General features: G+C 33.9%; 1 long non-coding RNA gene across 1 annotated transcript in view; it reads left to right on the top strand.

The window, feature by feature from the left end:
* Nucleotides 1–258: 258 nt before the first annotated feature.
* Nucleotides 259–26,761, top strand: part of LOC132354220 (uncharacterized) — a 41,198-nt gene continuing 14,695 nt past the window's right edge. The window contains exons 1-2 of the long non-coding RNA XR_009499211.1: nucleotides 259–331; nucleotides 25,752–25,810. This is a non-coding gene — a long non-coding RNA (uncharacterized LOC132354220). The remainder of the gene's footprint in view (nucleotides 332–25,751; nucleotides 25,811–26,761) is intronic.

Genomic DNA, 26,761 nt, shown 5'->3' with positions numbered 1-26,761 from the left:
ATCTCATAAAACCACAAATTTTTAAAATGTGGATTATACCTCAAAAAAAAAGAAAAAACTTTATGGGTGATATGGCAAAAAGTAAGAGTAAAATCAAATGAAAGTAAAAGGTAAAAAAAAAAGCATACTATGTAGACAAATTGGATGAAACACAGTGTCTTGTGTAGAGAAGATATATTTAGGGTTAGAATATTTTTAGATACATACTCTTCTGTTACCTATTATATTACAGACAATTTAGTTCTCTCTGAAGGTGGATCCTCCACACCAGAATGCAGGTTGTTTTATTTTTTTTAAGTATGATTTCTCTCTTACGTGGACATCTAAACAGGTAAGATAAAATTCTGCATCATATTTCTCTGGGTAATATTAAGCTCTTACTTGATAAAGAAAAGTGACTAAGGCACAAGCTAAAATATGAACAATTCAGTATATATAGTCAGAGGATATTCAAAGTTTATTCAGTTTACAATGTGACCAGGCCCTTTTTTAATCTTTTCTTTATGCTACTGTTATATACTATTTTATGACACAACAATGCCTATACTAGACATGAGATGCTGATGGTATGTGTTTAAACTCAACCATTCAATGTGACAGAAAGCAAAATTAATTGCTGATATGAGATTTGAGACTTTACAAATCCCTCTCTAACTTTATTGGAAATTTATATTCTGGTCTCATCTTTCTAACCTGTTTCTCTCCATTTCCCCAACATCTGCTGTATTTACAATTCCCTTCTCTTTTCCACAAACACTCCAAGCTCTATCTCACCTTAATGAATTTGATCACTCACTTTCTTCCGCAGCACATCTTTACTTTCTCTGAACTCTTATGGTATTTTAAAGTTAATAGCATTACGTTTAGCCCTTAAATATATAGTCTTCACTTTTTGTGTCTCATATCTTATTGCGCAAATTAGATTTTAAGCTTTTTCAGCACTTTGTTTTATATTTTTATATATGTATATATATATATATACGCACATACACACACATACATAGATATGTATATATATATCAGTAAAGTTTATTGTCTACAGATTTAATAACATAAATAATTGACATGTTTTTATTTTTACTCTTCAAAGACCAAACCTTATTAGAATAGTGTCAGATAGTGGATAGAATATTGTAATAGGGCAGATGTCCATATTATAGACTTTACTCTCCCATTTACAACAAAAGTCAGCTTAGAAAATAAGTAAAAACGTTATCTCCACTTCTTTAGACTAAGAAGCCAGCAATAATATCAAGTATGCCTATCTCACCAAAAAAATACTTGTGGGAATTACATAAAATATGTGTGTAAGGAATACCAAGAAAAATAGTCTAAAATAATAACTGATTGGAGGGGGAGAAAAAAATAAGAGAATGAGGAGTGAATGAAAGGAGGATGACGAGACGGAGGCTGTAGAGAATGAGCAACAGTGGAAAGGGGGCAGGACGAGGGTGGCCAGAGAAGAAAGAAATGGCCAAGGAGGAGGAGAAAATAAAATTATTTTCTCATGAACATACTACATAAATTCACCAAAAATACTATAACTTCAATGGAATTCAGTAGACTTAGCATTGGCTAGCCATTCAAGATGTCAAATCACCGGAAAGCAAGTCATAGGATGACTATGTCTGCCTCTGAATTTTCAAATTTAGCAGGTGCTGCAATACATTTCCTCATTGTATTAGCTTTAAAAGCTAATGGGACTTCCCTGGTGGCTCAGTGGTTAAGAATCCGTCTGCCCAGGCAGGGGACATGGGTTCGATTCCTGGTCCGGGAAGATCCCACATGCCACGGAGTGAAGATCCCACGTGCTGCAGAGCAACTAAGCCCGTGCGCCACAACTACTGAGCCTGCGCTCTAGAACCCACGAGCCACAACTACTGAAGCCCGCATGCCTAGAGCCCGTGCTCCACAACAAGAGAAGCCACCGCAAGGAGAAGCCCACGCACCGCAACGAAGAGTAGCCCCGCTCGCCGCAACTAGAGAAAGCCTGTGCGCAGCAACAGACCCAACGCAGCCAAAAAAAGCTACCACACCAAAAATGTGGACTTAACTTTTAAAATATAAACTCAGTGTGGCAGACAGATTTCTCTCCAAAACCCCCACCCCCCTGATTATTCAAACACTAATCTGTGAAGGGATTTTGTAGATGAAATTAAGGAGATGGACTTTAGAATAGGGAGAGTATCTTGGATTATTCAGGTGAGGCCAATGTAATTGCAATGAGCCCTTAAAGCAGAGAACTTGCCCCAGATGGACTCAGAGAGATGTGGTCGAAGAAGACAGAGAAAAGGGACCAAAGGAGAAATCCAATTACTCAACATTTCCTATACCTGCCATTTCTTTTTCATCTATCAGCCCTTTGTACAAGTAGTCATCATTGAAAATATAAAATGCCTTCACTCTTTTCTGTCTGACTGAAGTACCCATTCTTCAGAGCTATTTATTGCCTCTGATATGCTACCTCAGCTCCTTAGGGCACATAGTGTGTGCTTCTTTTATGATCCTTGCTTATTCAGCAAGTAACGAGTATCGCCTGTGAGCTAGCCACTGTGCCAGGTGATGAGTAAGAAACAGTCCCTGCAGTTTAAAAATATCACCTACTAGACAGCACATAGCTTGTAGTGACTGATGTTTTCTTGTACTGATAGGAGAAAACCAACCCTACTGGAATATCTAACATAAGTATGTTTTTCTAAAGTTTCCAAGACACATGTTCTGTATTTTATGATTTTAATCTAAAATATCCATTAGCTCCAAAAAGGTAACTTGATTTTATTCTCAAATAATAGCCACATTATTCTTGTTATACTCATTTATAGGGGTGTAAATATCATTTTCTTCATTAGAGGGAGAAGTAATTCCTTGATATTCCAATAACTGCACTGAATCAAACATAGATATTTCACAAGACATCATTATGTCATAAAATGTAAATAGGAAACGTGAGGAAGCTCATTGCATTTGCATCTTAGAAAGCTACGTGAGCCAAAGATTAAACACTTTAAAATAGCTTGCTTGCTGGGTCAAAAAGGCATGTGGTTATTCTTGCATCACATATCAAGACCATTATATGGTCAGAGATAAACTCTTTCAATGTGAAAAACATGCCACTTGCCATATGGCTGTTGGATTCATGGTCCAATTGTAAAGTCTATTGTGTGTGACGGTGTGGCTGTTTCTTTCTAGTTATCTATGTGAGACAGATATTTCTTTTCAGCATTCCATTCCCCTTCTGGTCTGTAACCGGCATTCTAATTTACACAAGTAGTCTCAGTTTTGTATTGTTTTTATTGGAAATACAAAAATAAGACAATGTCTAGTGTCCATAGCTTTTGGTGCAGCCTCCTAAGTACAAAAGCATGTCAGAACAGTGTTACACCCATTTTGGTTTCAGCAGAGTACAAGAGATCTTGGTTGTATACATGTTACAAAATGATTTGATAAAACAATAATATAGTATAGAGTAGTCACATGGAGTTATTTTTAAATGTTAAGTTTTAATTTCTAACAAGGGCAGTCAATTCAAAATTAAAATGTGTATTTTATTCATCTAATTATTTCTAGATATTGATACCAAACAGATAAGTTACAGATGATTTATTTCAAGTCCTCCCTACAAATACCTGCCAAATACTAAGCTTCAGAAGAAAAAATCACTTACTGTAAAAATAATTCACTATGTGATTCCTATGAGAAAAACCTTCTACCTGTTATATGAAAAATATGTAATTTTTATTTACTTATTATTATAACAAGTATTGAAATCCTTTAATGTGAGGCACTGCTCTTGGTGTAAGCTTATCACACTGAACAAATCAAATGAGGTCCATGGAGATTGATTGTAAAAATAAAATAAAAGTGAGTGAGCTATGCCTGGTGATAGGTGTTACTATTTTAGTTAGAGTGTTCAGAGAAGAAGGGTACAGACGTGAGAATCAGCTGAGGGAATGAGTGGTGGAGATACCTGTGGATAAGATTTGCAGCCTCCAGAGCCCCTGATATAAGAGTGTGGTTGACTTGCTGGACACACCACAAAGAGGTAAACAATGTAAGCTAGGAACGAAGCTGAAGGTCATGATAGAAGAAATAGCCAGGGTTAGATTACATATGACCTTCTAATCATCACAAGGATTTAGAACTCTATTTAGTTTTCTATTATAAAAAATTGGGGCAAGTGGCCAACCACTTACGTTTTTAAATTGTTACTCTGACTACTCAATGGTAAATAAATTGGTGAGAGAATGGGAACAGTGAGTCTAGTAAAGTGGCCTATGTAATAGTCCAAATAATTAATAATAATGATGTGAAACAGTATGAGAGCTATGGAAATGGCAGAAAATAGATTTGGGAAATATTTTGAAGAAAGAGTAAGAGTTTCTGGTCGATTAGATGTAAGGAATGAGAAAAAGAAAGGATACATGTAAAAGAATGAAATTAGAACATTCTCTAACACCATACACAAAAATAAACCTAAAATGGATTGAAGATCTGAATGTAAGAATGGATAATATAAAACTATTAGAGGAAATCATAGGCAGAACACTCTTTGACATAAATTGTAGCAATCTTTTTGGACTCACCTCCTAGAGTAATGAAAATAAAAACAAAAATAAACAAATGGGACCTAATTAAACTTAAAAGCTTTTGCAAAGCAAAGGAAACCATAAACAAAAAGACAACCCAGAGAATGGGAGAAAATATTTGCAAATGATGCAACTGACAAGGGATTAATCTCCAAAATATACAAACAGCGCATGCAGCTCAATATCAAAAAAACAAACAACCTAATCTAGAAAGGGCAGAGGATCTAAATTTGGCATTTCTCCAAAGAAGACAGATGGCCAACAGGCATGTGAAAAGATGTTCAACATTGCTAATTATTGGAGAAATGCAAATCAAATCTACAATGAGGTATCACCTCACACGAGTCAGAATGGCCATCAATAAAAAGTCTACAAACAATAAATGCTGCAGAGGGTGTGGAGAAAAGGGAACCCTCTTACACTGTTGGTAGGAATGTAAATAGGTACAGCCACTATGGATAACAGTATGGAGGTTCCTTAAAAAACTAAAAATAGAGCTACCATATGATCCAGCAATCCCACTTCTGGGCATATATCCAGAAAAAACCATAATTAGAAAAGATACATGCACCGTAATGTTTAATGCAGCACTATTTACAATAGCCGAGACATGGAAGCAACCTAAATGTCTATCGACAGAGGAATGGATAAAGAAGATGTGGTACATATATACAATGGAATATTACTCAGCCATAAAAAAAAGAATGAAATAATGTCATTTGCAGCAGCATGGATGGACCTAGAGATTACCATAAATACTAAGTGAAGTAAGTCAGACAGAGAAGGACAAATATTATATGATATCACTTACACAGGGAGACTAAAAAAAAAAGATACAAATGAACTTATTTACAAAACAGAAATAGACTCAGACTTAGAAAACAAACTTATGGTTACCAAAAAGGAAAGGTGGTGGGGGGGAGGCTTAAATTAGGAGTTTGGGATGAACATATACACACTACTATATATAAAATAGATAATCAACAAGAACCTACTTTACAGCACAGGGAATTCTACTCAACGTTATGTAATAACTTAAATGGGAAAAGAATTTGAAAAAGAATAGATACATGTACATGTATAACTGAATCACTTTGCTGTACACCTGAAACTAACAGAACACTGTAAATCAACTATACTCCAATATAAAATTTAAAAAATTTTTTAAAAAGGGGATACAAGAAAGTCTCTAAGGTCCTTTCCCTGGGCAAGTGGGTGAATGGTGATGTCCTTCCTTAAGATGGGGAGTAGCGGGGTTCAGGGTTCAAAAAACTATAGTTGCATCTATTGAGTTCAAGACACTTGTTAGACAACCAATGGAGATATCAAGTTTGATATTGGATATATGAATGTGGACCTCAGGGAAAAAGATGTGACTTGAGATACAAATTTAGGAGTCATTAATCTTTAAATTGAATTTAAAAGTATGGGACTCCATGACATGACTTAGAGAACAGACATGAAGTCCATGGTCTAAGTCATGAGACATCATAATATTTAGAGTGTAAAATGATAAAGACATTAAAACTCAGGAAAGAAAGTGAAGTTGGAGAAAAACAGGAGTGTGTGGTCTCCATGACAAAGTGAAGAAAAAGTTTCAAGAATGAGAGAGTGATTGACTGAATCAGATAGTTTTGAGGGTGGAGTAGGTTGTGGACTGAATATAGAACTTTGGATTTGGCAATGTCTGAAGTCCTGATTTAAATGGATGCAAGAAATAAAGTAGAGAAGGGAATACAAATACAGAGTCAAAGAACTATGGATGACTTTAGTGAAATGGTAGTTGGAGATAGACATGGTGGTGTGAGTATCAAGGTAGCCAGGAACTTGCTAGGAAGTAGGTGGTCACAATGGCCTGGGGGGTGATGATAAGCAAGGGGAGTCTCTACAAACTGTAGGCTAGGTAATTCATGGGAAGTGAAGGGATTTTTCAAAGAAGAACTTAAGGTTATAAGGAAATTTGAGTTTCTAGAGAGCACATTGGAAGTGTTGAGAGTCTAGGAAAGGATGTACAATCAGGACAGCTTGAATATGAGGGTAAGAGTCCTGGTGATCAGAAATAGCCTGGGAAACTTGGACTTTTTGTGATTAGGTTAATTGGCATCATCCTAAGCCTGACTGTTGTTTCAATAGATAATGGATTCCAATTCTACTTGGGACTGGTCTCTCTGGCATTCTGTAGTGTTATGGCTGGAATTTCTGGTAAGAGAGGAAGGATGGGGACAGGGTCTCTATAGGAGCATGATTAGCTCTGCTGATCAAAGTATTGTGGAAGCCAGCTTGGGGTCTTTGGGACAACTCTGTAGAGAAAGAATGATTATATGAAGTGAGTACATGTATGAGTGTGAGAGTGAGTGTGTGTGTGTGCTTTTCTCTTCATTCAACAAATATATTTTGTATGTTTTCAATGTGCTGGATTCTGTGTTAGTACTGGAGAGACAACAGTGAGCAGAATTGAGATACTTCCTTTCATGTCACAGTTGTTTCTTTTATCTTCATTGTGGCCTAGATAGATTTCAAAATCTACCTATAGGTTAAAATCCCTAAATAGTAAGTTGTCTCTTAAAAATGCTACATTACCAACTTTATTCTCATTTTAAAAATAATCTTGGAAAATACAATCCCAAAATAACATCTGACAATTTACAATCTGTGGACACCAGATCCCTATTTTAGAGGCGTCTGGTAGTCATTTAGTTTCCCACTAAATTGTATATGTTTAGCATAAACTCAATATCTTAAAGTTTGTGAGATGTTAAGTTTCATACTTATGATTTCTCTTAGCACTGTTTCTTAATTGTCTATAAAATCTTTGCACATCAGAATTGCTGTTGGTTAATAAGAGAAATGAAATCCAGTTTAGAGATTTCAATTTATAAATAAAAAGACATTCATCTGACTTTCCTCTAGCTCCTGTGAGAAAGCTAATTTAACAGTATAAAATATTCCCTCCAGGTATCTAATCCTTCATAAATTGACTTAAGAGATTTTCTATTTGACATAATAACCTTCCAAGAGACAGGATTGCTTAATTTAGGCAGGTTTAATTGCCTCTGTAACCACAATTTCGAAAAAAGCATTCAAAAATATTAAACAGCTTACACTTTGTCTCTTTGAGAAAAATAACAAAATGCTTCTAATGCTTCTGCTTCTATTAATTTTGAGATTTTATACGAGGTTTGTAAGGGTATTCAGAATTGGATGAGGGCTGATACCTACAGTCCTTAATTATAAGAATTGATTCATGTCACAACAATATATAAAAGGGAATATAATTATTTTTTTAAGCAACTAATTTTTCTTTGTCTACAGACCCTGACACATGTTCTATTATGTATTTATGACATCATTAGTATGGAGAAGTAAAACATGCAAAAATAAGAAAAGAGTAAACTGGATCATTCATAATTTTAAATTTGTCATCCAAATTTTGCAAATCCAAAAGAAAAATTACAGACATTTCAACACTTAAGATCTACTTTTTTCCTAAGATGGCAAAGAACAGGTGTATACGACATGTCAGACTTACATGGAAAGGATGCCAGAGACATTTGTAGTGAATTGGATCCAGACCACAATGACCTCAATTGAAATTGAAAACTTCACAGGAGACTGATTACAGAAGTGGGAAGTTAAAGATATGGAAATTACACTTGATAGACATGACACAATTTTAGCTAAAAATAAGAGCACTAAAAGCTATAAAAATGGAAAGTAATGGCCTGGAAAACAAGCAAGGAGCATGCAGCACCCAGGGCTTTTTTCTCGAAATAGAGATTTTTTTAATTGTACAGAAAAATAATTGTTATTGCTCTGATTTAATTGCTCACAGAAAACTAATGTTGTATACTCTCCCAAAATGTGGAACTTTTGAAACATCTGAAAATACTTCCTCAATTAAAATGCATGTGAATAATTTCAAGAACTTTCTCTACTTGGAAAACTCTATGGTTGAATACTAATGAGGGAGGAACATGAAAGAATTTAGTTGACAATTTAGCACTATTTGCAAAGCTTAGATCTTATATATTCTCAAAATATTTGTGATGTGGAGGCAAGCTCCATTTTAGACTATTAACTCCTTGAAAGTGATAGCAAATTCATATATAACTTTTTAACACTCACTCCCCAAACATCTCTGGCGATTCTTTTTTAAGAAGCAACGACCCTTCCACCTTCTCCACTTGGCCTTTAAGTATATAAATGCGTGAGAGCTCAGAAATTCACCCAGAGCTCATCTGTATTTACTCTTTCTTCCAAGATGATCTCGTGTCTCATGGATTTTAGTGTCCTAACCTTTCTGTTGAGCCCAAGAGTTTATGTGCAACAGTACACAAAAGCCTTCAATAACTGCACATGGAAGTCAAATACATAACTCAGAGCTGATATTGCCAAAACAGAATTGTATTTTTTCTTCATCCCTCAAACCTTCTAGCCCCAAGATTTCACCTTTTCAGTAGAAAGCATCATACCTCAAATACCTGGGATAGAAGACTCTGTCACCTCTGATATTTCTCTTTCTCTCACATCTCATACTGTTTCTTAGCATGTCGTATCAGCTCTACCTCCAAAAACAGTATATAAAAATCAAATTCTCACTATCTCTTCCTAGTTCAACACTCCTTGTAGTACGCTGTGGATCACTGACATTTGAATGGAAACACAATAAATTTATCACTAGGGAAGTCAAAGTTTCTGCCTAAGACCTAAAAACGGAAACTTGGTTCAATTTATTTCAAAAAGCATTTATTCAGCAGTGAAGTTCCGGGGACTGCAGAAATAAAATGAATACGACATAATTTTTTTACTTACCCAAACTTCTGTAACATTTACTCCATGAAAGCCCTATTGAAAACATTTTGCACATATTAACTCTTTTAATCTTACAGTGGCCTGTAAGGTACAGGCTGTCGCTGCCCAAATTAAATTTCACAGATGGGGGAACTGAGGCTCAAAGGGATTCAGGGAAGTTCCCAAGGGCACATGGCCTGATACACAGCAGAGCCAAGAGTTGAACCTGAGCCTCTGGCTTCAGTTCCTGAGCAGTTCACCATCGCACTGAGCTCTCATTGTCCCTGAACAAATATATACCCAGTGGGGGAACCGTAAGAACAATTTTAGTGCATAAGAGAAGGCGTTGAAATAAAGTCATGGCCACCGTGTTATAGAAACACTCAAGAGTTTTTTTTGTTTGGTTTGGTTTTTTTAGTGGGTAATATTTTCTAATTTAAGACATGTTGAAATACATTCAGTGAAAAGAAAATGCTATGGGAAAAGCTGAGAGGTGGGAAATAGCATTTTTATTAGGACCAAACTTCACTTGGCAAAGGGAATCAGATTCATTTTCCCATTTAAAGTATGTTTGTTTAGTACCTCCTGCAGGGCAGGTCTCATTCTAGGCAGGAGGGATACAGGATATATTAAGCCCCTGCTTCTAGATTCTAGAGGGAGGAGAGAGAAAATAATCAATTAGCCAAAGACATCCAGATAATAAAGAATACTGTGAAGGAAACAAAATGGGATGAACTAACAGAGTGACACACATGAGGGAAGAGCACCATTGTGAGATGAGAACACCTCTTCCAGAGGCCATAGGGCAGAAATAAGATTGTTGGTTCTGGAATTGTGATGAATGTCATTGTGCTTGAACAAGGAACTGTAAAAGGAACTGTGTAAGATGAACTCTGGGAGTAGGCCGGGTCTATACAATAGAGAGCCTTAAAGGTCATGGTGAGGAGCTTTCAGTCGGCCCTAAATGTGATAAGAAACCTTTCCAGGGTTGAAACAGGAAAGCAACAGTATTTGTTTTATATTTTGAAACTTAGCTGAGCTGATGTGTAAAACCACAGAATTTGTTACAGTCTGCTGCGGGTCCACACCACTTATCTACTTTACTCTGAGATCCAGACGGAAGAAACAAGCCCTGTCTAGGGCCTCATTGTTCTAGCGGGAAAAGAAAATTAGCAATGGTACCACCACATGATGTCCTTAAAAGTTCTGTCTCAGAGGTGATAGACATCACTTTCACTCGCATTCTAATAGGCAAAGCGACTCATATGGCAGAGTCTAAAGAGTGGGGCAAGGAAGTATACATAATCCTTTACAGGGAGGGGCCACGAATAATTTGAGAAGGTAAAATGACCTACAGTAATCATGGTTGCTGTAAAAAATTTCTAAAAACAGAAAATTAGACTTTGAGGGTAAGCGGTGTAGTCTAAGCAAGTCTAAGCAAGTATACATAATCCTCTAAGCAAGTATACATAATCCTTTACAGGGAGGGGCCACGAATAATTTGAGAAGGTAAAATGACCTACAAAAATCATGGTTGCTGTAAAAAATTTCTAAAAATAGAAAATTAGACTTTGAGGGTAGACAAGTAGTCTAAGCAAGAGGTGACTTTGACTCGACTGAGAGTGACAGAAGAGGAAACGGAGAGAAGTAGACAGATTTGGGATATGTTGTGATGACCACGCTGATAGGAGTTGATGATGGACTGAATGAGGATAGGGTGGGGAGGGAGAGGGAAGAATGAAGGATGACTCCTGTTTATAATAGGAGAAGCTGAAGATATCCTTGACTTGTGATGGTTTGCACCATTCAAGTAGTATCGAAAACTTTTCATCTAAATATGGCAACTCCTGATATTTTGTCACCAATGTCATAGCTTACCTCCTTTCTCCATTTCCAGGAATAATAGATTGCACAAATATCAAAATTATGTAGACCTTTTATAAAAACTAGAAAAGTATTTTAACAGCAAGAAAGAGCCGAGGTTGCCATGATTTATTTCTGTTTAATTAATGAACAAGGAAATAAAGGACTATAATAGTGCCTACCACTAGAGAACACACTAAAAGAATTATGAACAAAGCATTTTTATTTTCAGATCCCCGTCATGTGATATAGATGTGCAGAACAGCATACCATCCACCCCAAAATGATATGAAGCTCCTCACCTACCAGACACATATATTTTCAGTGATTAAAAAATAATAATAAAAACCATTGTTGGCACAAGTTGAGTAAAAAGACACTTTCACATAATCCTGGAGGAGGCATAAATCAATCCAATCTTCTACAGTACAATCTGACAGCACAAACTGAGTTATGAAATGTATCCATTTTTTACTCCAAAGATTTCTATTTCTAGGACTCTATCCTAGACAAATAGATATAGTAATAGAATCTCCTTCATACCATCGCGAATATCCACTGAATCCACACAAGTAGAGCTCTTAAAGGAGTGTGCCACATAGTAAATGTTTATCAAATGCTAGCTATTATTCATTTTACACTTATGTTAATAGCAATGGGTGTAGTTTCTAAAAATCTGGAATGAAATACTCAAAATTTTAGTAAAAAGTCATCAAAACCTTTATTTTTATTTATTCTCCACATTTTCTAAAATAAGCATATATTATTTTCTTAAGTCTAGGTAGGAAAAATGTTTTTAAAGAGGCACAAGTTAAAGCTAAGACCACATGACAGAATAAGTTCATTTCTTAGCTTGAATACATGAGTCTATTGCAAGGACTCAGTTGAATATGAAGATATAATAATCTACTGCAAGAAAAATATCAAACAACGTCATTTGCGGGGCTAGGGTTTCAATACATACATTTGCAGGGGACAGGGGTAGGCACAAACATTCAGTCCATAACACCTAAGAAGTGCAAGAAAGATTTTCTACAAACTTTACTTTTGATGGGGAACTCATAATTGGATTAGATTGGCATAACTCTCAATCTCAGTCACTTTCTTCAATTCTGAAAATTATGTCTTAGTTTCCAAGATTTAGTGTTAAGGTTGCCACCACCTGTGAGGGATCTTTTGTTCATACATTGTACCTGTGAGACACCTGCCTTACCTTTTCACATGACCCATGGTGAGTTCTCTGTTATATTTGGGCCATGTTTAGAATATGGGAATATTTTGCAAGGCTACTGATGGGTAAATAATCCAGACAGTCCGAATAATTATTCTTGCTCAGGGTGCTCTTGATTCTCCCAAAGTATTGCTGAAAAAATGATACATGTTCTTTCTTTTTTAGGGGCTCTTGGGACCCACAAACCTGTCTCTCTTTTCCCTTCTGCAAAACTGAGGCAAAATCTTTCACAAGAACTTCTCCAAAGCATGATATCTAAGCCATGGATCCATTTTCTTATGTTGTTCACATTTCTAAAATAAGACTTTGGAGGCAAAGTCTGTATTTTTCTTTTCTATTATGTCACAGACTCTTCCCTGAGGGTATTATTTCAGGATACGCTGCCATCTTAAAGGTATGGAAGGAAAATTTTTAAACACAGGGAGCAAAAAAAAAAACTCAATATAAATTAACACCTCAAAATTGGAGAATGAAAGGTTTTCCATTGGATTTGGCAATAAGGAAACTGTTGGTACTTCAGAGAGAGGTGTTTTAGTGGAATGATTGTGCTAGAAGGCAGAATGCAATTGGTAGAAATTTGAATGAGACATAAGAAATTGGAAACAGCAAACAGACTGAAGAAACATGGCTATGAAGAAAGAGAAATATAGAGTGTTAAATAAAAGAAAATAAGGGGTTCATGGAAAAAATTACTTGTGAAACAAAACTATGTTACTTATTGACATTGGATATAGACAGTATATTTTCTATATCAAAAATCACATCCCTGTATATATGTGTTAGCATACGGTATTTGTTTTCTCTTTCTGACTTACTTCACTCTGTATGACAGACTCTAGGTCCATCCACCTCACTACAAATAACTCAATTTCGTTTCTTTTTATGGCTGAGTAATATTTCATTGTATATATGTGCCACATCTTCTTTATCCATATATATGGAATCCAAAAAAAAGGTTCTGAAGAACCTAGGGGCAGGACAGGAATAAAGACGCCAACATAGAGAATGGACTTGAGGACATGGGGAGGGGGAAGGGTAAGCTGGGACAAAGTAAGAGAGTGGCATGGACTTATACTACCAAATGTAAAATAGATAGCTAGGAAGCAGCCGCATAGCACAGGGAGATATGTATAGCTGATTCACTTTGTTATAAAGCAGAAATTAACACACCATTGTAAAACAATTATACTCCAATAAAGATGTTAAAAAAAATTTTTTTAATTAAAAAAAAAAATCACACCCCTTTATGTACCTTGTACAACTATTAAAACTACTGTCTCTTTTGCCACAAAAGGAGATAATACTTTAAATCAGCACCATCCAGAATTAACATCTTGGACAAACTCACTTTCTAGAGCAATATGAAACAGATTTTTTTCATGAAAGCATCAGCCTTTCAAATAAAAAAATAATGGCCAAAAGATGAACCAACTACCTACTGGTCCCATCTAAGAAATTGCTTAACCTAACGAACAAGCAATGACTCTGAGTGGTAATTCATAAACATTTATATGCTAAAATATGCTAAGGGATTACCTAAATGCCCTTCCCATACCCAACTTACATGAATCAGTTAAGAATATGTCACAGTTACCTCTCTCACCCTCTTTAAATTTATTCCCCTCTTCCAGAACCTCAAACATCTGCAAAAAATATTATTTCATCTATGGGCACGTAATGTTTGTTAAGTGTATTACAAATCAGAGTGAATAGCTATTCCACTGATTTAGCAATTTTGTAATTGTGAGAAATTTTAAGAGGTGTGGTGCATTTCACGATTTATCATTTTGCCCTTACGGAACTCAACAATATTTGGGGGAATTAATTTTGTGTAATAAATGGAGATAAGGGGATATAGTTTAAAATAGACTTCCTTTTAATTTGTCATAAAACCTATTCTTAAAACTGACACATTTTAATAAAAATTTAATACTAAGACTAGTAGGACTTTATTTGATATATTCATAATCAATATGTAGGAGTAACAGAGTCAAACACTTAAACCCAGTAACATTGAATGATACACTAATACAATTGATACAATAATAAATACAATTGATTTTTTTATGACTAGTTGAAAATATGATAAATAAGATAAACAGAATATTATCCTTCTGGGTTCTAGTAAGACTTATAATTTTAGGATGAGAGCCAATAGGTTTTATAATAAAAAGAAATTACGTCATAAGCAGAATAAAAAGCATCAAGGTAAATTTATTAATATGTACCTTTATTACATGACACATGGCGAGCTAACAAAATTCATCATAAATCCTTTACAAAATTGGCCTTAAATTAAAAGACACGTGAAAAGGAGCCCATCTAAGTAAAAATCAATGTGCTAAATTGAGTTACTCCTTCCAGTCTGTTATATATAAAAGTCAAGTATCTCCCTCAGTTGAAATATCTCAACATAACATCAGCTGAAAAAAGGTCTACATGGGGAAAAATAGAATCTGATGAGAAAAAAAAACACATTAAAAAAAATGTTGGTTATACTACATTTAAAGTTATTACAAAATATTGGCTATATTCCCTGGGATATACCTTACAACTTTGAGCCTAAGTTAAACCCAATAGTTTGTACCTTCCACTCCCCCATCCCTCTATTGCCCCTCCCTCACCTCTCCCACTGGTAACCGCTAGTTCGTTCTCTATATCTAGGAGTCTATTTCTTTTTTTTTATATTCACTAATTTGTGGTATTTTTTAGATTCCACATGTAAGTGATGTCATACAATGTTTGTCTTTCTCTGTCTGACTTATTTCACTTAGCATAATGCCTTCCAAGTCCATCCATGTTGCTGCAAATGGCATAATTTCATTCTTTTTTATGGCTGAGTATTATTCCACTGCATATATATATACCACATCTTCTTTAGCCATTCATCTGTTGATGGACACTTAAGGTTGCTTCCATACCTTGACAATTGTAAATAATGCTACTATGAACAATGGGGCGCCTGTATCTTTTCTAGTTAGTGATTTTGGTTTTTCAGGATATATATCCAGGAGTGGAATTGCTGGGTCTTACAGTAGTTCTATTTTTAGTGTTTTGAGAAACCTCCAAATTGTTTTCCACAGTAGCTGCACCAATTTACATTCCCACTAACAATGCAGGAGTGTCCCCTTTTCTCCATATCCTCACCAACATATGTTATTTGTGATCTTTTTGATAATAGCCACTCTGACAGGTGTGAGGTGATATCTTATCTTGGTTTTAATTTGCATTTCCCTGATGATTAGCAATGTTGAGCATCTTTTCATGTGCCTGTTGGCCATCCGCATTTCCTCTTTGGAAAAATGCCTCTTCAGTTCTTCTGTCCATTTTTTAATCACATTGTTTGTTTTCTTGATGTCGACTTGTATGAACTGTTTATATGTGTTGGATATTAATCCCTGACCAGTCATATAATTTGCAAATATTTTCTCCCATTCAGTAGTTTGTCTTTTCATTTTGTCCAATGTTTTCCTTTGATGTGCAAAAGCTTTTAAGTTTAATTAGGTCCCATTTGTTCATTTTTGCTTTTCTTTCCTTTAGGAGATGGATCCAAAAAAAATTGCTGCGATTTATGTTGAAGCGTGTTCTGCCTATGTTTTACTCTAGGCGTTTTATGGTTTCTGGTCTTACATTTAGGTTTTTAATCCATTTTGAGTTTATTTTTGTATATGGTGTTAGAGAATGTTCTAATTTCATTGTTTTACATGAAGCTGTTCAGTTTTCCCAGCACCACTTATTGAAGAGACTATATTCTTGCCTCCTTTGTCATAGATTACTTGACCATAGGTGTGTGGGTTTATTTCTGGGCTCTTTATCCTGTTCCATTGATCTATGTGTCTGTTTTTGTGCCAACACCATACTGTTTTGATTACTGTAGCTTTGCAGTACAGTCTGAAGTCAGGAAGCATGATTCCTCCAGCTCTATTCTTCTTTCTCAAGATTGTTTTTGCTATTTGGGGTCCTTTGTATTTCCATTCAAATTTTAAAATAATTTGTTCTAGTTCTGTGAAAAATGCCATTTTAAAATTGAGTACAACAAACAATAAATGTTGGTTGATATAGATGAAGATAAAGACATATAGGTAGGTATAGAGATACAGAAATAGATATATGCTTAGTTAACAAATATTGACTGAGTTTAAATGAACAATTTAATAATAATTCCTTTTTTTAAAAAAGGCAATGGGGTCATGATTAGCAAAGTGTACACTCAGTTCACCGATTAACAAGTCACTTTTAACATTTTTCTTCCTTGTTTTCTATCTTTAATTCCTAACAATTAATATCTCCAAAATGCAGACAAGTCTGAAATTTAAACCTGTCCATTTTACTGCTTATCAGCACTTCTTGCACTGGATGAGTAGGAGGAGATGCATAAGCTCATGATTAAAGGGATATTCTCCATTAGCTCCATGCTGAATCATTATGAGTATGTCTTATGCCTCCCTTTCACTAATATGAAAGTGAACAATTATTAGAACATTCTAATAAATATATCTCTGCATTAAGTACACAAATATCCATTAACAAACGGGTATTTCACGTTTATTCTTGTTTCTAAAGGAGCATCATTATCCCTGACTTCACTGTTCTCTTAAATTTCAGGAATTCCACCCAACTCTAAGCATGTTTTAAAACAATGTAAACAGGCATGCACTATATGTATCAGACAGCCTAATTCGATAGAAATGATTTAAAACAACAGAGGAGCATGACCTAGATAAAGTTTTGCACCACCTGCTTTATTTTGCATTTATGTAACACCTGAAATCCAAGATTAAATAACTTGAAACTGTCTTACTCCCACAGAATCTAAGTCACTGTTTTTCTCTAGACACTGCCTATATTTTCCAGATATATTTTTCCAAAGCAAATAACATAAATTAATAAAATGAAAGTTGTTTTAATTCTTAAAGTATGCTGCAGATATCATCCCTTCTTGCTTTCTCTATGACCTAAATCAGTTAAATTCCATTCAGGCCTTGAAGCAGTAATTTTTCCACATCACGGTTTCTTTCTTGCTGCCTATAATTAAGGCATACCTTCCCTAAACTGAAGGATACCCCCCTTTATCCATGTCTTTTCCGTACTTTTGCACTAATTCCTGAAATTGTAGACTCTACTTGACACATTTTTTTGTTGTCAATGCAGTTCATTTTAATGTTTAACTTCATCTATGGAATTAACTTTTATAAATATTCTGCAATAAACTAGGACCTATTTAACATTTAGCACATGAGTATCCTGAGCCTTGAGATGGTTGTGAACTATCTACAGCCACACTGGCAACAAAATGCATGACAAAGTCAAGCTAGACTATAGCTCCTAACTTCTGTGCATATCGTTCAAGCATTTTTTTTTGAAGTCTCAGATTAGTGAATACTCTCAAAAGTTTATAATATTTCTGCTGAACCATAAATCATAAGATATTATAAACACAAAAAATTGAGGACAAAATTTAAAGACAATTTTTTACTTGCTATTTCACCGGCAAACTTTTAAACTGAGTAATCCATACCAGCTACCTCCGTTTCTCACCGTCCCTGTCCCTTCATGCTGTCATTTGACTCTCAATAGTCTACTACTCTAACCCCAGTGATGAAGGCCACATTGAGCTGCTATTTGAACACGTTTAGGCTTTTTGAAAATTTCTCATCCTTTGGCTTCTGTGAGAATAGACTGCTACACTACGCTAACTTTCCTTCTGCATCATCAATCACCTCTTCTCTTATTCCATTTGTCCATCACACTCCTCAAATATGAGTAAGTTTCAAGGTGGTCTTCAGCACTCTGTGTCTTAGTCTACATTTCTTTTTCAGATTACAACAAATCTTGTAGTTTCATTTTTATTTCTATTCATGTGACCTACTAAACATGCAAACATACACATATCCATAGACTTAAGTCTACATGCACATTCTTGGATGTTCATATATGCATGCACATATATTTTCACATATACATGGATACATGGATATGTCATTTATGTTATTTGTGTGTATGTGAGGATACATGTGAAGATAAAAGGATACAGACAGATGAATATATAGATATAAATCTCATGTCTCCCCTGAGCCCAATTATCTAATAATCTACTATATATATGTGTGTGTGTGTGTGTGTGTGTGTGTGTGTATATATATATATATATATATATATATATATATATATATACACACACATATATATATATATCTACCTCAATGCCCTATCATGCCAAATACTATATACTTAAAATGAAATCTGTTAGAATTGTCCTCTCGTGGAACTACCTTAGCTCTGTTGTCTTTTAGTTGTACATATGAGCCTATCTTTTTTTTTTTTCATAATACAACCGATGACTTTATAACATCACTCCTTTTTTTACCCTTTTTTTTTCTTAGTCTAAGTTTTTATAAACTTACGCCAACTATATTTATAATTTCTAACAATATTTGTCTATAATCTTCTTTGTGGACATTTTAATTTATTCCCATTTCTAGTGAAATATGATTCTAAAAATAATTTAATTGTAAAAATAAAACAAATATTAACTAGGCAAATGGAACTTATAGGTTTTTTTTTTTTTTGGCTACTCAAACCTCAAACTTCTGTAAAGTCTTCACCTCTTTCACTGAAGCTGAAGTAGTAAGACAATTTTTGTTTATTTTTTCCCACTGAATTCTGTAGTTCCCTTACCTGCCACATTGCCTGAGTTGTGGACCTAAAATATAGGCCTAAGAAATCCTACAAGCATTTCTGCAAAATCTAAAATATGTATGTGGCTATATCTTTGGATATTATGAAATTATCTGCTCAGACATAATGGACCTATTGAAAAAATAATTACAACATTTTATTTGCATGGCAAACCCTTCTCTAAAGACCTAACTTTTTTTTTTCTCCTTCATTTCTCTAACTTACAAAGAGTCATTCACTCATCCTTCCTGGAAGATGATTTACATTAACTTCTGGGTCATAATTACATTATCTGTGACTAATACATTTACCTCATTAATTTGGGAATGGATTATCTACAAATATATCACAAATGGTTTTTCCATTTTGATTGGTATTCAAAATCATGTAAAAGTGAAAACAAACATACTGCTCATCCTCAAAGTTCTAATTTCTTACATTAGATAAAATTAAACTCTGCAGGGTTGACTTAAACTACCAATATTCTGTAGATTGTGCAGTACAAAAGTAAAATAATAATAGTAATAATAATATGATAGCTAAAGAAATATGGTAAATATGATTAATTACTCTGTCTCACATTTCATTTAGACTGCCACACAGTTAAGACTGTTGTAATGACTGATAATAACCACATTGAAAAAAGTAATAAAACACAGATATCTCCTTTAAAGATGGCATTAAGTTACATCTAGTTAAGAAAAGTAAAATCAGAATTGGATGGAAAAATTCTATCAGTATGAACTGACCGGCTTGAGCAAGTTCAGGGAAGGTAAATCTCTACTCTCTTCTTTTAGTTTTTATAATTGTGTTTCCTCCATATTAAGCTGATTTTATTTATTTATTTTTTACTTGTATCATCCATTTTATTCATTAGGTTTTATTTGAAAAATAGAATTCTTTTAAAAAAAAAAGTGTAGGTAACTGCAAGTCTATCCCAATCCATCAAGAATCTATTTCACTTATATTTTGGAGGCATTTATATCCCCTTTTCCATAGACTGAAGAACATTTTTCATTGTGTGATAATCCCTACAGGAGATACCCACCTTTCATTATTATAATTATTATATGTTCTTTTCCCCTGCAAATCTCTTTTTCTCCCATCTTTTCTTTCCTTTCTTCACGTATATCAGAATGAAGAGTGTACAATATACAATAAGGATATCACTGTCAGAGGCAGCATCGGGAAGATTCCAGAAGAAATTTAAAAATTCAGTTTCTTCCTTTATATAGGTTTAAAAAATTGAGCCAAATTCATTTTTGAAGATGAATCATGTTTGCTTGGGATCATCACCCAGCCTCAACTCCATAAACAAAGAAACTATTTTAGCAATTATTGAATGGAATATCAAGGATTATCCATCAAGAATTATCTGTAAAATAATTTTACAAATGTTGACTGAATTTGGCAAATGATATATAAACCTTTATCTAAAACAGCAGGCTATTTATTCTAAGATTTATTAATATAAATGTTTTAAAGAAGACATAGTTCTTATCAAATTGAAATTCAGTTAAGATGAATATGTAAAGCTTATTTTATATGTACAATAAATATTTCACATCTTCTAGCAGCTCTCTATATAATTTTTCAGTACATGCAACATTATTACAACATGGGTTAGCATTAAATGAGAAAAAGGAATTATAATTGAATGTAGATTACAAGAAATGAAGGGTAAAAGGCAATAATGCTCAGTATATAAACAGATACTAACAGGAGATGCTTACTTAATTTTATCTAGGCAATATTGCTTGAAATTAAAACTTTAATGAATGTAATTACTAGTGCATAAGTAAAAGAATATTAAATCCAGGTATAATTTTTCATTAAAGATTTTAAATCACTTCCTTTTTTTATTCTGTGGTATAGTCAAGAAAAATATCAACTCATACATTATTGTTATTAAAATAATTATCTCTTTTTATGTAGTTAAGAACTTAATCTATATGCAGAAAATACTACAGAATAATTAAAGGAGGTAGTTATAAATGTTTAAATGTGCTAAATATCAGATATACTGAAGAAATTTAATAATAGTTCATTGTCTACTTACTATTCTGTTATAAATGGAAAAAGAAGTTGCTTATAAAATATTAAGATCCCATTTTCAACTACTACAAAGCCATGAATTTCCATATTTAAAATAAAGTCTATTTATAAAATCATATGTCAACAGTTATTCAGCATCAAAAGCAGAAGATGTTTCAAGTTATTTGAAGTTGTTATTCTTGACCCATTTTAGAAATAATACATAGGGCTCAAAAAAAGATTACTTTCAAATGAAAGAATATAATCTGACACATGTGAGAACAAATATTTTCATATGATATATGAGAGTAGTGCAACAAAACAAATTAAATATTCATTGGTGTTCAAAGGCACATAATCATAGAGTATATCATAATTTCTTATAGAACTGAAACTAATTATAGGATGGAAATCTCCCACTGGACGTTTAAATATGGATTCATAATTTGTATCTTTTATACAATTAGTTTCTATTTCTATGTTAATGTCTATAGGAAGCAGCATTATTGCCTCAAGACCTTCTGAAATTTATCTACAAACTATTCTCATGTAGGTTTATTTTAAAAAATACTTTATGTCCCAACCTACTGATATTCAGTCTTTGGGAATTTTTAATAATGTACGTTCCCAGGCCTTATCTATAAAGGCAAAATATCTGGGAAACAATATGACGAAACTGCTCGATTCCCTTTTACAGGCATCAGAATGTCTTTAAAGTCCATGTGCCATGAAGCAAACTGAAAATCAGGAAGAATCCAATTAAAACTGTAGTCATTTGTTTAGGTATATATTGTCAATCTTTCTATAATATGTAATCAATTAATCACAAATACATTATTCTGTAATACTGAAAACAATGTTATACGTTCTATTATAGCAAATATTTTAAGTATTAATTAACTGTAATAATATTAAGTATTATCTAATAATATTGATACTAATGTTGCTACTTAGATACATACATTTTCTTTTCAAGCTAGGCTTAAATAACACCTTTAAAGATTATAACGAGATAGGAGGCAGTGCTTCATGATATTAAATCTTTATCTTCTATAAATAGCAATAGCAAACCTTCATCTAGCAGTTGTGTGTGTTCAGCATTGTTCCAAAAACCATATAAATATTAACTCTTATAACCCTTAAAACCTTATCAGTGTTGTTATTTTACAAATAAGGAAACAGGAACATAAAAATAAGTATTTTGCCAACATCATGTAACTAGTATGAGACAGAGCAGGGATTCACACTCAAGTAGTCTGACTCCAGAACCATACTCTGTGGTTATTATGCATCGTCCTTTATACATGGTATTATTTCCTTGGTGATTTAGAGCATTTGACTTTGGATTGAGTGTGTTAGTGTATATAGAAATATCTGCCACCTGGCAGGCATTGTCAGTTTTGGTTTTTTTTTTCCATTTCTGTCCTGCGGTAGGATGCAAGTTTCCATTTTCATCTACAGCACTCTCTTCCATCATGAACCATGCATGGTTCCTTTTACATAGGTGGCTTCAATCCAAGACCTATCTCTGAATAAGTGTAACAGTAAAGGGCATTTATTTCTTGCTGGTAACTTGGCTCCAAGTCAGTTTCCTTTTATATGAAGAAGAATCACAAGCAAAGATTTATTGGAAACCATCTTTATTACTAATTAATCAAACCTAGATAGGATTTCCCTCTCTACTTTCAGAACAGCAGATTTAAATTGAAAGGAAAACCAGACCTATTTTTGCATTTTTGAAAATTAAAAATACTAACAGTACACCACATCAGTCGAAAATTTGATCAAAACCTCAGGATTAAAACCAATGTATCATTTTCAAAAGAACAAGATTTCTGGCTCTTTGTGATATTTTAAAATTCACACAAGAGATGGAGAATGAGTGACAAAATGGGTAATAGAAGGTATTGGGGGATTATATACCAAGGTTACTTATTCTAGAAGATGCAGAACTGCACCAGAGACTGATACTTTGGCAGGATGAAATATGGTATTTCATGGAGAATTTCCCCCAGTACTTCATAAGCAAATCTTCAATAATGCTGACAATTTTCATTTCCAATAACTACTGATAATTTATTTGCACAAAGGCAATTGTCCTTATTAAATATATAGAAAATTTGAGATAGGCTGTAAAGATTTACAAATGGCTTTCCTAATATTTAAAACACCAATGATTTACCAATTTATTTATTTTCCCTCTCTGTACTGGCCACCAGCTTTTCAGGGGGAATCAATTACCATTTCCATATATCTTTTCAATTGACTTTGACCTTCCATGCTTGGAGATCCTCTCCAACAGCAAATGATCTCTCTGGATCCTTCAGCATCTTAGTCCCTGGATAGCCACAACTTTTATTTTTAAATCTTCCTTTCAGCAGTTCTACAGCACTAAAGTTAATGGCTTGCTAAACCCTGGAATACCATTAAAAGCAGGAGTCTGCACATTTGTCTTTTAACTTCGTGTCTGTTCTACTTTCCATTCTTCTTTAAACAGTTGCTCTTCTGTAAAGGCTCAGTAGGGAGCTGTACCCTACAGACTCAGTCAAGTGTTCACTTTCACTGGGCTTTCTAGCAGCAGATTTAATACATTTATTTGGACAAAATCAAGCCTTTGTGATACGTGGTAAGCTCTCAATTTACCTAACAGCAAAACAAAAAACAAACCAAAAAGACAAAACAGACCCTTGTATTACCAATCTTAAAGACATAACATCTGTCAAATATTTCTTAATAAATTATTTTTAAAGAATCAACACTTTATAACTCCATAAACAAGGAAGAAACTCCCATATATCTCCTTCATATAAAAAATAAGTAAAAATAAAAATCCTCTCTATAGTTTTTATAGCTCTGCCCTTTGTTTTGAAATGTAAATTATAAGAAAACAACAAATGTTCTGTATTAAAATATTTAAAAGTAATAAGTTTACCTAAATTTCTGATGATATCATGTATCTAATCTAAAAGTCATTCAAACTCAAGAAAGAAGGGTATTGCCTACATCAGGTAAATAATAAGCTAATATTAAGGCTTTTTTCATGAACTATCAGCGCAACTCATAACCAACCAATAATGGAAGTAGTATTATATAGAAATTTTTCAAGCCTTTAGCTAGTGGTATTTGAAGGAGTGTGTATAAACAATGCCATATCCAAACACACACACAAGACTGAATTAGTATTCCTTATATTGTAGGAAGAAATATTGAACGCACACACATATTCGAATCAAATACAAGAAATGAGTACACAACCACAGAATCTCAATTTCAATTAAAATTAGCAGATGAGAGAAGGTAATACACTGTAGTTTGTCATTAGCACAAAGAGGATCTGATTAGTATCAATGAAACTTATGGCAACACAGTACTACTAGGCCTTACAACAGGTTTCACTTGGACCGAACATTAAGTTAATAAGAGTTTTTAAAGCAAACATCATCTTATTTTCCTGGATATCTCATCTTCTCTTGAATGCTGGATGCATAATTAATGAAACCAATTCAAGTACAGGATATGCAATACTAAGAATAAATTGTAGGAAAATATTCATCTCATTAGTCTTGATATAAAATCACTTAACATAGGAAAAGGGGAAAACAAATCTGTTCTATTTGCTCTGTGAATGATCTAATCACTTTTAAAAATGGCAGGAGAGGGGTGGATGTGGATCAAGGGGAAGAGAGAACATACAATAAACCTCAAATGTCATTCATCAAAGGATTTAATTCTAGAGTCATTGCTTTATTAAATTTTGTCTACCCTCTCCATACTTCTAAATAAAAAACAAACATGAGTTAATACCTGGGCCTGAGATTCCATCACAGCAACTCTCACTGAAAATGTCACCTTACAGTTAGGAATTTGATATAATTGTACTAACTACATCTGATTTAGATCCCTTGCTGAAATTTTATTTTAACAATATGTCCTTTTAGCAATGTTTCACCATCTAATAATTAAAATATACTCCCTAATGATGGTAGATACACTTTTTTAATTCATAAAAAGTAAAACTGAAAATTAAAACTAACTCCCAGTGTTTATAAAGAACAGGGAAGTTTTAATTGCATTATCACCAAACATTGCATGAGAGAGGAATACGTCGATGACACACACAGTTGTAACTCATGAGAAGTAGTATGTAGTAGAAGTAGAATGTAAGTAATGGTTAGTCATTCTGACCTAGCCAGATGTTTCTGTTTGTCATAATGGAAAATCCCTCTTGGTGAAGATGGAATGTGTGTCTTTAATAGTATTCAAATTCTCTGTTCGTAGTCACCCACAGGCAGACATTTCCAAACAACCAAGCAGTTGGTATTGTGTAAAAAAAATTCCATACACTTCTCAGTGTGTTAAATCTGTTTAGCTATTGTACCACACTTTAACTTATACCAAAATGCATGATCCTCAACATAAAATCTATGTGAATCAAAAAACGGTAGCAAGTCAAATCAGACATGTCTTTCCAAAAATATATTTAAATGCTGCAGTTTCTTAGAGAGGAAGCCTCGGCTTTAAAACAAACCAAAATAAAGTTGTTTTGTTTTTTTGTTTTTTTTTGCTAGGAACAACTGATTCCTTTTTTAGAGTTCATGAAACACTGCCAAAGGAAGCAAGGGCAATGGTAAGCAGAGAATGACTTGGGCTCTCCTTTTGTTATAGTCTATATGGCATTCTGAGTAATACTTCATCTAGGGGACAAAAAAGGTTTCCATCGCTTGAACAAACATTAGAAATTTTCTGTATTACACCACAACTGCTATCATTGCCTTTGCAAAGACTTGAGAGAAGACAGGATAAATCAAAGACTAGCCAACTAGAACAAGAATTGAACCAAAAAAAATGGGGATACATAAAGAGTTCAGGAGCATACAATGACTCAGAATTTCCTGAATAAATGGGAAATTTCACTCACCATTTCCTCGTTGTGTAATGTCACTCTCAATTCTACCATAATTCATCTTGTCTCATTAGAAAATGAGATATTAACATTTACGATTATGTCTACCTGTTGGGAGGTAGTTTGTTTCCCTGTCAATGAGAGGGCATTGGTGCTCCTCATCTTTTAAATATATCCTTAGCCGTATCTGTTAAAAATGCATCAAGTATAGACTATTCATGACACGATGTCACAATTGTGATCTGTTAATATTTTCTAGCCATCATTGTGATAATAGCCTACTTAACTCTCCAACATTAAAATACTTATTTTCAATTTGGAAAATCTTTTTTCTTCCAAAATAAAATAACTACATGTCTAAAATCTGTCATGAGCTAGTAGGAAGAAAGTGCCTCTGTACTCAGTGTTCTACTGAATCACAGTACTTGTACTCTAAGGACTATCAACATTATTTTAATTATCCCCACTAAAAAATATTTTAAAGTACCCATACTCTTTAGAATACAGTTGTGTATATATTCTAAAATATCCCATTAGCTTGTGGTAAATATGACTCCTTAAACCATAAAGTCACATTTTCACCTGAAGAATTGCTTTGGAAACTGAAAAATGATACCATGTGCCTCCAATATGTGCACTGGATTTCTGTAGCAAATGCTTTGTGGGAATGAAAAA

This window comes from Balaenoptera ricei, chromosome 1 (genome assembly GCF_028023285.1).
Source record: "Balaenoptera ricei isolate mBalRic1 chromosome 1, mBalRic1.hap2, whole genome shotgun sequence".
Classification (NCBI taxonomy): domain Eukaryota; kingdom Metazoa; phylum Chordata; class Mammalia; order Artiodactyla; family Balaenopteridae; genus Balaenoptera; species Balaenoptera ricei.
Note: the sequence above shows the minus strand (reverse complement) of the source record. Positions and strands in the feature narration are given on the sequence as shown.